The sequence below is a fragment of the Aythya marila genome (assembly GCF_965140915.1).
Source record: "Aythya marila genome assembly, chromosome: 28".
NCBI classification, from domain to species: Eukaryota; Metazoa; Chordata; class Aves; order Anseriformes; family Anatidae; genus Aythya; species Aythya marila.
Genome location: NC_139069.1, coordinates 366,466 through 376,284, shown reverse-complemented (window position 1 = coordinate 376,284; position 9,819 = coordinate 366,466). Strand labels below are relative to the sequence as shown.

General features: G+C 58.2%; 1 long non-coding RNA gene across 1 annotated transcript; it reads left to right on the top strand.

The window, feature by feature from the left end:
• The first annotated feature begins 6,171 nt into the window (after positions 1 to 6,171).
• Positions 6,172 to 7,007, top strand: LOC309888119. The gene is made up of 2 exons (XR_014319134.1): positions 6,172 to 6,688; positions 6,725 to 7,007. It is a non-coding gene; the product is annotated as an uncharacterized lncRNA (long non-coding RNA).
• Positions 7,008 to 9,819: the final 2,812 nt, after the last annotated feature.

Here is a 9,819-nt window from a genome sequence, read left to right as displayed (position 1 = left end):
TCTCCATTTTGGACCCCAAAATCTCCCATCTGATCCCAAAATCTCAAGAGAAGATCAAAGGGCTCCAAAAATCTCCATTATGGACCCAAAAATCTCCATTATGGACCCAAAATCTTATCATGGTCCCAAAACGTCCAGGATGGACCCCAAAATGCCAGCAGGATTGGAAGGACTCCGAGACGGACCCAAAAATCTCCGTTTTTGACCCAAAACTCCTGAGCGATCCCAGGGGATCCTCCCCGGACCCAAAATCTCCAGAACTGAGCCCAAAGCTCCAGCATGGACCAAGAAATGGGGGAGCCTGGGTATGGGGCAGGGGGAATCTGTGGGGCAGGGAGAATCTGTGGGGCAGAGAGAGCTATGGGGCTGAGCTAGCTATGGGGCAGGGGGAAGCTGTGGGGCAGAGAGAGCTATGGGGCAGGGGGAAGCTATGGGGCTAAGCTAGTTGTGGGGCAGGGGAGAGCTATGGGGCAGGGAGAGCTGTGGGTCAGAGCTAGCTATGGGTCAGGAGAGCTATGGGGCAGGAGGCTAGCTGTGGGTCAGTGCTAGCTATGGGTCAGGGAGAGCTGTGGGGCAGGAGAGAGCTATGGGGCAGGGGAGCTGTGGGGTAGAGCTAGCTGTGGGTCAGGGAGAGCTGTGGGGCAAAGCTAGCTATGGGGCAGGAGAGCTATGGGGCAGGAGGCTAGCTGTGGGTCAGAGCTAGCTATGGGTCAGGGAGAGCTGTGGGGCAGGAGAGAGCTATGGGGCAGGGGAGCTGTGGGGTAGAGCTAGCTGTGGGTCAGGGAGAGCTGTGGGTCAGGGAGACCTATGGGGCAGGGGAGCTGTGGGGCAAAGCTAGCTATGGGGCAGAGCCAGCTGTGGGGCAGGGAGACCTATGGGTCAGGGGAGAGCTATGGGGCAGAGCCAGCTGCAGGGCTGAGCTAGTTGTAGGGCAGGAGAGAGCTGTGGGGCAGAGCTAGCTGTGGGGCAGGAGAGCTGTGGGGCAGGGAGAGCTGTGGGGCAGAGCTAGCTGTTTGCTATGGAGAGCTGTGGGGCAGGAGAGAGCTGTGGGGCTGAGCCAGCTGTGGGGCAGGGGTAGCTGTTTGCTAGGGATAGCTGTGGGGCAGGAGCTAGCTGTGGGTCAGGGAGAGCTATGGGGCAGGCTAGAGCTATGGGGCTGAGCTAGCTGTGGGTCAGAGCTAGCTATGGAGAGCTGTGGGGCAGGGGAGCTGTGGGGCAGAGCTAGCTGTAGGGCAGGGAGAGCTATGGGGCAGGAGGCTAGCTGTGGGGCAGAGCCAGCTGTGGGTCAGGGAGAGCTGTGGTTCTGAGCTAGCTATGGGGCAGGGAGAGCTGTGGGTCAGGAGAGAGCTATGGGGCAGAGCTAGTTGTGGGGCAGGGGTAGCTCTTTGCTAGGGAGAGCTGTGGGGCAGGAGCCAGCTGTGGGGTAGGAGAGAGCTGTGGGGCTGAGCTAGCTATGGGTCAGAGCTAGCTATAGGGCAGGGGAGAGCTGTGGGTCAGGAGAGAGCTATGGGGCAGAGCTAGTTGTGGGGCAGGGGTAGCTCTTTGCTAGGGAGAGCTGTGGGGCTGAGCCAGCTGTGGGTCAGAGCTAGCTATGGGGCAGGGAGAGCTGTGGGTCTGAGCTAGCTGTGGGGCAGGGAAAGCTATAGGGCAGGGGAGCTGTGGGTCTGAGCTAGTTGTGGGTCAGGGAGATCTATGGGGCAGGGGAAAGCTGTAGGGCTGAGCTAGTTGTGGGGCTGAGCTAGTTGTGGGTCAGGGGAGAGCTGTGGGGCTGGAGATAGGTGTGGGGCTGGAGATGTGGGGCTGGAGATCTCTCCGTGTCCTTAGAACCACTTGTGGGGCAGATCGCTATGGGGCAGGGGGGATAGCTGTGGGGCTGGAGACAGCTGTGGGGCTGGAGATAGATGTGGGGCAGAGAGATCTGTGGGTCTGGAGGTAGGTGTGGGGCAGAGAGATCTGGGGGGCTGGAGGTAAATGTGGGGCAAGAATACTTGTGGGGCTGGAGATATGTGTGACAGGTGTGGGTCTGGAGATACATGTGGGGCAGAGACAGGTGTGGGGCAGACATATCTGTGGGTCTGGAGGTAGATGTGGGGCAGGAATACTTGTGGGGCTGGAGATATGTGGGGCAGAGACAGTTATGGGGCTGGAGACATGTGAGGCAGGGAGATCTGTGGGTCTGGAGGTAATTGTGGGGCAGAGACAGTTGTGGGGCTGGAAACACATGTGGGGCAGGGAGATCTGTGGGTCTGGAGGTAGTTGTGGGGCAGGGAGATCTGTGGGGCTGGAGATATGTGGGTCAGAGACAACTGAGGGGCTGGAGACACATGTGGGGCAGAGAGATCTGTGGGTCTGGAGGTAACTGTGGGGCAGAGACAGTTGTGGGGCTGGAAACACGTGGGGCAGGGAGATGTGTGGGTCTGGAGGTAGTTGTGGGGCAGAGACACGTGTGGGGCAGGCAGATCTGTGGGGCAGGAGCTCTCTACATCCCCACTTCCTCACCCCACACCCACCCACCTCACCCCACACCCTGCCCCACATCACCCCACACCACACTACATCACCCCACACCCTGCCCCACATCACCCCACATCACCCCACATCACCCCACAACCTCCTCACCCCACATCACCCCACACTCTCCCTCTGCCCCACACCTCACCCCACACCCTCCCCCCTCCGCCCCACAGGCAGCCCCACGGCGCCCTCCGTCTTCCCCATCTCCTCCTGCTGCGGCTCCACCCAGCAGCGCCCGGTCCTGGGCTGCTTGGCCACCGGCTACGTCCCCGGTCCCGTCACCTTCTCCTGGCCCGGGGCCACCGGGGCCACCTCCGTCACCGTCCCCGAGACCCACGGCGTCGGGCCCCATAAGAGCGCCAGCTTCCTGCTCCCGCCCCACGCGTCCTCCGGGGACTCCTTCACCTGCAGCGTCAAGCACTCGGCCACCAGGAGCACCCTGAGCAAGGCGGTGGAAGGTACGGGAGGTGATGGACCGAAATTTGGGGGGGTTTTGGGGTGTTAAGGGGGTTTTGGGGAGGGATATGGGGTTATGTGGGGTGGGAGGTCCTAGAGAACCCATAACTACCTCCGGGTTCTCACCAGACCCCATAAGTCGTCTAATAGGGCAGGAGGTCCTCAAGAACATCTGTAGGTTCCTACAGACCCCATAACCACCTTCAGGTCCCAATAGGCCCCATAAGTGGTTATATGGGGTGGGAGGTCCTAGAGAACCCATAACTACCTTCGGGTTCTCACCAGACCCCATAGTTTATCTGATAGGGTAGGAGGTTCTTGAGAACATCTGTAGGTTCCTACAGACCCCATAACCACCTTCAGGTTCCTACAGACCCCATAACCACCTTCAGGTTCCTACAGACCCCATAACCACCTTCAGGTCCCACCAGGCCCCATAACTCGTCCAATGGGGTGGGAGGTCCCCAAGACCCCATAACTACCTCCGGGTTCTCACCAGGCCCCATAGTTTATCTAATAGGGTAGGAGGTTCTTGAGAACATCTGTAGGTTCCTACAGACCCCATAACCCCCTTCAGGTCCCACCAGACCCCATAAGTCGTCCAATGGGGTGGGAGGTCCCCAAGACCCCATAACTACCTTCAGGTCCCCACCAGACCCCATAAGTCGTCTAATAGGGTAAAAGGTTCTCAAGATCTGTTGGGTATCTGGAGGTCCCACCAGGCCCCATAACAACCTTCAGGTCCCACCAGGCCCCATAAGTGGTTATATGGGGTGGGAGGTCCCCAAGACCCCATAACTACCTTCGGGTTCCCACCAGACCCCATAAGTCGTCTAGTAGGGCAGGAGGTCCTCAAGAACATCTGTAGGTTCCTACAGACCCCATAACCACCTTCAGGTCCCACCAGGCCCCATAAGCGGTTATATGGGGTGGGAGGTCCCCAAGACCCCATAACCACCTCCAGGTCCCCACCCGACCCCATAAGTCGTCCAATGGGGTGGGAGGTCCCCAAGACCCCATAACCACCTCCAGGTCCCCACCCGACCCCATAAGTCATCCAATGGGGTGGGAGGTCCCCGAAGCTCCTCCCCTCACCCCATAGCTCGTGGGGTGGGATGGGACCTCCCCCCTGCCCCCATTGGACCACGCGGGGACCTCCCGTCGCCCCGCGATTGGTGCGGTTGGGGTGGGAGGGCCCGGGATTTCATTGGACCGTTTGGGGACCGCCCCTTCCCCTACCATTGGCCGAGGAGTCTCCAGGGCCCCACCGGGGCCCCACCTCACCCCATAAGTCACCCCATGGGGCGGGACCTCCAGAAGACCCCCAAAATCCCCCAAAACCCCCTCCAGACCCCATAAAACCCCCAAGATTTGAGTTCCTTGGCCCATATTACGTCCCCACCACACCCTACAACCCACCCCATGGACGGGACCTCCAAAAGACCCCCAAAACCCCCCAAAACCCCCTCCAAACCCCATAAAACCTCCAAGTTTTGAGGTTCCTTGGCCCATATTTCGTCCCCACCACACCCCACAAGACCCTCAGTTGGACGGGACCTCCAGAAGATCCCCAAAACCCCATAAAACCTCTAAGATTTGAGGTTCCTTGGCCCATATTACGTCCCCACCACACCCTACAACCCACCCCATGGGGCGGGACCTCCAAAAGACCCCCAAAACCCCCCAAAACCCCCTCCAGACCCCATAAAACCTCCAAGATTTGAGGTTCCTTGGCCCATATTACGTCCCCACCTCACCCCACAAGACCCTCAGTTGGACGGGACCTCCAGAAGATCCCCAAAACCCCCAAAACCCCCTCCAAACCCCATAAAACCTCCAAGATTTGAGGTTCCTTGGCCCATATTACGTCCCCACCTCACCCCACAAGACCCTCAGTTGGACGGGACCTCCAGAAGACCCCCAAAACCCCATCAAACCTCCAAGATTTGAGGTTCCTTGGCCCATATTTCATCCCCACCACACCCCACAAGACCCTCAGTTGGACGGGACCTCCAGAAGACCCCCAAAACCCCCCCCAAAACCCCATAAAACCCCCAAGATTTGAGGTTCCTTGGCCCATATTACGTCCCCACCTCACCCCACAAGACCCTCAGTTGGACGGGCCCTCCAGAAGACCCCCAAAACCCCATCAAACCTCCAAGATTGAAGGTTATTTAAGGTTCCTTGGCCCATATTACGTCCCCACCACACCCTACAAGACCCTCAGTTGGACGGGACCTCCAGAAGACCCCAAGATCTTCATAGGACCACCTCCAGACCCCATAACACCTCCAAGATTTGAGGTGTCCCCAAGGTTCCTTGGCCCACAGAAGGTCCCCACTCCACCCCACAAGACCCTCAGTTGGACGGGACCTCCAGAAGACCCCCAAAACCCCCCAAAATCCCCTCCAGACCCCATAAAACCTCCAAGTTTTGAGGTTCCTTGGCCCATATTATGTCCCCACCACACCCCACAAGACCCTCAGTTGGACGGGCCCTCCAGAAGACCCCCAAAACCCCCAAAAATCCCCTCCAAACCCCATAAAACCCCCAAGATTTGAGGTTCCTTGGCCCATATTACGTCCCCACCACACCCTACAACCCACCCCACGGGGCGGGCCCTCCGGAAGACCCCCAGATCTTCACAGGACCACCTCCAGACCCCATAACACCTCCAATCTCCCCTCTCCCCCCCCCCCCAGTTTGCGTCGTGTTCCCGCCCCCCACGCCCCCCGAGGTCCAGGTCCTCCACAGCTCCGTCTGCACCACCTCGGGCGACGACTCCGTGGAGCTCCTCTGCGTCATCACCGGCTTCTCGCCGCCCCCCGTGGAGGTGGAGTGGCTGGTGGACGGCTTGCCGGGCCAACTGGTGGCCACCATGAGCCCGGCGCGGCGCGAGGCCGGCTCCAAAACCTACGTGGCCACCAGCCAGACCAACGTGTCGCGAGAAGACTGGAAGGCGGGCAAGGCCTTCACCTGCCAGGTCAAGCACCCCGCCACCGGCGTCACGGCGCAGGGGCACGGCCGCTTCTGCCCAGGTGAGGAGGAGGAGGGTGAGGGTGGAGGAGGTGGTGGGATCTCGGGGGGGTTCCGCTTGGGAGAAGGTTCCAGGTCCTGGTTGGGTTCCACCAGCCTAGAAGGTTCCGTGATCATGACGGGTTCTACCAGGTCTAGAAGGTTCCAGGTCCTGGTTGGGTTCTACCAGGTGTAGAGGGTTGGATGACCATGACGGGTTCTACCAGGTCTAGAAGGTTCCATGACCATGATGGGTTCTACCAGGTCTAGAAGGTTCCAGGTCCTGATTGGGTTCTACCAGGGGTAGAAGGTTCCAGGTCCTGGTTGGGTTCTACCAGCCTAGAAGGTTCCATGACCATGATGGGTTCTACTAGAGTAGTAGTAGAAGGTTGGATGACCATGGTTGGATGACCAGGAGTAGAAGGTTCCAGAACCTGGTCGGGTTCTACCAGCGTAGGAGAAGGTTTCGTGACCATAGTAGGTCTTAGTAGTGGAGGATGATGATGACCATGACGGGTCCTACCAGTCTAGAAGGTTCCATGACCATGCCGGGTCAGGTTGGACCACCAGGATGGGTTCCTCCAGGTCTAGAAGGTTCCAGGTCCTGGTTGGGTTCGACCAGGGGTAGAAGGTTCCAGGTCCTGGTTGGCTTCCACCAGCCTAGAAGGTTCCGTGCCCATGACGGGTCCTACCAGTCTAGAAGGTTCCGTGACCATGACGGGTCCTACCAGTCTAGAAGGTTCCGTGACCATGACGGGTTCCTCCAGCCTAGGAACCGGAGAACATCTCGACCTCTTCCCCCCCGGAGTTCTGACCACCTTTGTTGTCCTCCTGACCCCCCCGCTGACCACGACCACCGACCCGGAGAACCCCCCCCCCTCCAAAAATTTGGGGGGGGGGTGGACAACCTGCCCGTCGCCCTGGGACCTCTCCGGACCCCGAGGACCGGTGGGAAAACCAAAAAACAACAAAAAAATGGAGATTTTGGTGAAAAGCAACAAAAATAAAAAGAATCAGAATCACGTGGCTGCGGTGTGTGGCACCGGCTCAGAAGGTTGGATGACCATGATGGGTTCCACCAGGTCTAGAAGGTTCTGTGACTATGACGGGTCCTACCAGGTCTAGAAGGTTCCGTGACCATGACGGGTCCTACCAGGTCTAGAAGGTTCCGTGACCGTGACGGGTCCTACCAGGTCTAGAAGGTTCTGTGACCACGATGGGTCCTACCAGCCTAGAAGGTTGTAGGACCATGGTGTGTTGGAACATTCTAGAAGGTTCTGAGACCATAGAGGGCTAGAACGTCTAGAAGGTTGTAGGACCGTGGTGTGATGGACCATTCTAGAAGGTCCCAAGACCATGGAGTGCTAGAAGGTCTAGAAGGTTGTAGGACCGTGGTGTGATGGATCATTCTAGAAGGTTCCATGACCATGACGGGTCCTACCAGGTCTAGAAGGTTGTAAGACCGTGGTGTGATGGAACATTCTAGAAGGTCCCGAGACCATGGTGGGCTAGAAGGTCTAGAAGGTTGTAGGACCGTGGTGTGATGGATCATTCTAGAAGGTTCCGTGACCATGACGGGTCCTACCAGGTGTAGAAGGTTGTAGGACCGTGGTGTGATGGATCACCTAGAAGGCTGTAGGACCTTCTAGAACATCTAGAAGGCCGTAGGACCTTCTAGAACCTCTAGAAGCTTGTAGAACCTTCCAGAACATCTAGAATCTTGTAGGACCGCGGTGTGTCGGCCCATTCTAGAAGGTCCCAAGCCCACCACCTCAACAGCTCGCCCGACCACGCTTCTCCTCGCCGCCTTCCCACCCCACCCCGACCCCCAACGCGGCCACCAGCCCCCGGGGGGCGGTGGTGGCCACCTCCAGCGCCCTCCTCCCTCCCCGCAGGCTCCGGCACCCAGAGCTGCAGCCCCATCCAGATCTTCGTGGTCCCACCCAGCCCCGGTAGCCTCTACATCCGCCAGGACGCCAAGGTCCACTGCCTGGTGGTCAACCTGCCCAGCGACGCCAGCTTGAGCATCTCCTGGACCCGCGAGAAGAGCGGCGCCCTCCGGCCCGACCCCATGGTCCTCAACGAGCACTTCAACGGCACCTACACGGCCAGCAGCTCGCTGGCCATCTCCACCCAGGACTGGCTGGCCGGCGAGCGCTTCACCTGCACCGTGCAGCACGAGGACCTCCCCGAGCCCCTCAGCAAGAGCATCGCCAAGCACGCAGGTCGGTGGCCATCGCCACGTGGGGGTGGGGTCCCGCCACGTAGGGTTGGGGTCCCGCCACGTAGGGTTGGGGTCCCACCATGGAGGGTTGGGGTCCCACCACGTAGGGTTGGGGTCCCACCACGTAGGGTTGGGGTCCCGCCACGTAATTTGGCGTTTCTCCACTCAATTTGGGGTCCCATCACGTAGTTTGGGGTCCCACCATGTAGGGTTGGGGTCCAACCACGTAGGGTTGGGGTCCCACCACGTAATTTGGGGTCCCACCACGTAATTTGGCATTTCTCCACTCAATTTGGTGTTCCTCCACGTAATTTGGTGTCCCACCACGTAATTTGGCATTTCTCCACTCAATTTGGGGTCCCACCACGTAGTTTGGGGTCCCACCACGTAGGGTTGGGGTCCCACCACGTAGGGTTGGTGTCCTACTACGTAATTTGGTGTCTCACCACGTAATTTGGTGTTTCTCCACATAATTTGGTGTCCCACCACATAATTAGGTGTTCCTCCACGTAGTTTGGGGTCCCACCACGTAATTTGGTGTTTCTCCACGTAATTTGGGGTCCCACCACGTAGTTTGGGGTCCCACCACGTAGGGTTGGGGTCCTACTACATAATTTGGTGTCCCACCACGTAATTTGGCATTTCTCCACATAATTTGGGGTCCCACCACGTGGGGTTGGAGTCCTACCATGTGGAATGGAGTCCCACCACCACGTAATTTGGGGTCCCACCACATAATTTGGTGTCCCACCACGTCATTTGGCATTTCTCCACATAATTTGGGGTCCCACCACGTGGGGTTGGAGTCCTACCATGTGGAATGGAGTCCCACCACCACGTAATTTGGGGTCCCACCACATAATTTGGTGTCCCACCACGTCATTTGGCGTTTCTCCACTCAATTTGGTGTCCCACCACGTAGTTTGGTGTCCCATCACGTAGTTTGGTGTCCCACCACGTAATTTGGCATTTCTCCACATAATTTGGGGTCCCACCACATAATTTGGGGTCCCACCACGTGGGGTTGGAGTCCTACCATGTGGAATGGAGTCCCACCACCACGTAGGTTGGTGTCCCACCACGTAATTTGGTGTTTCTCCACATAATTTGGCGTTTCTCCACATAATTTGGTGTCCCACCACATAATTTGGTGTCCCACCACCTAGTTTGGTGTCCCACCACGTAATTTGGGGTCCCACCACATAATTTGGTGTCCCACCACCACATAATTTGGCATTCCTCCACGTAATTTGGGGTCCCACCACGTAATTTGGCGTTTCTCCACTCAATTTGGTGTCCCACCACATAGGGTTGGGGTCCTACTACGTAATTTGGTGTCCCACCACGTAATTTGGCGTTTCTCCACAGTTTGGTGACCCACCACGTAGTTTGGGGTCCCACCACGTGGGGTTGGAGTCCTACCATGTGGAATGGAGTCCCACCACCACGTAATTTGGGGTCCCACCACCTAGGTTGGTGTCCCATCACGTAGTCTGGTGTCCCACCACGTAATTTGACGTTTCTCCACATAATTTGACGTTTCTCCACATAATTTGGCCTCCCACCGCCTCATTTCCCGCCCCACCGCCAACCCCGCCCCCCAAAACCAC